Here is a 671-nt window from a genome sequence, read left to right as displayed (position 1 = left end):
AGGATCACAAGTCCGCATCTTGTACAGCAATTAATCACTAAGAAGAATATATGCAGTGTATTATTTTTTGAAAGTGTAACTTCCTATTTGATTTGAAACTGTCTCATTGCTATCTGTTTATCAATAAAACTTTGAAAAAAAAGAAATCTAATTTAATAAGTTTTACGTGTAGTGAATATATACATTAGAGTGAAGTGATTTCATATTAGTGTACATATATACACATATTTAGCATCATAAACGTATGCATTGTTTTTGGTATTGAAGTTGTTACCAAGATTTATTGATATCACTAGCAAAAACAATAACTATCATTCAGATTTTTGTTGGGATACAGGGTCTTGCTATGCAGCTCATACGCATAGTGATCTTCCTATCTCAGCCTCCCCAGTATCTTGGTTTATGTTCATGTCAAACATTAATTTAGAAGGGTGTACATCACCTCTAGGTGTGCCAAATGCCTACCATAGTCCCTAAAACACAACAACCATTAAAAAACAATATACCTCTTAAATTTTTCTTCTCAACTCACTAACTTCTCATATGACTAATCCTACCTGCCTCTAAAATGAAGCTTCCAGGGACTCTATCCAAAAGTAAATGATTTTTTAATTATAATTTTGTAGCACCTTTACATTAACTCCACAATTCATACCTCATTACAGCAACTC

The sequence above is a fragment of the Octodon degus genome, unplaced genomic scaffold (genome assembly GCF_000260255.1).
Source record: "Octodon degus isolate 3935 unplaced genomic scaffold, OctDeg1.0 scaffold00531, whole genome shotgun sequence".
NCBI classification, from domain to species: Eukaryota; Metazoa; Chordata; class Mammalia; order Rodentia; family Octodontidae; genus Octodon; species Octodon degus.
This window is presented reverse-complemented; position numbering follows the sequence as displayed.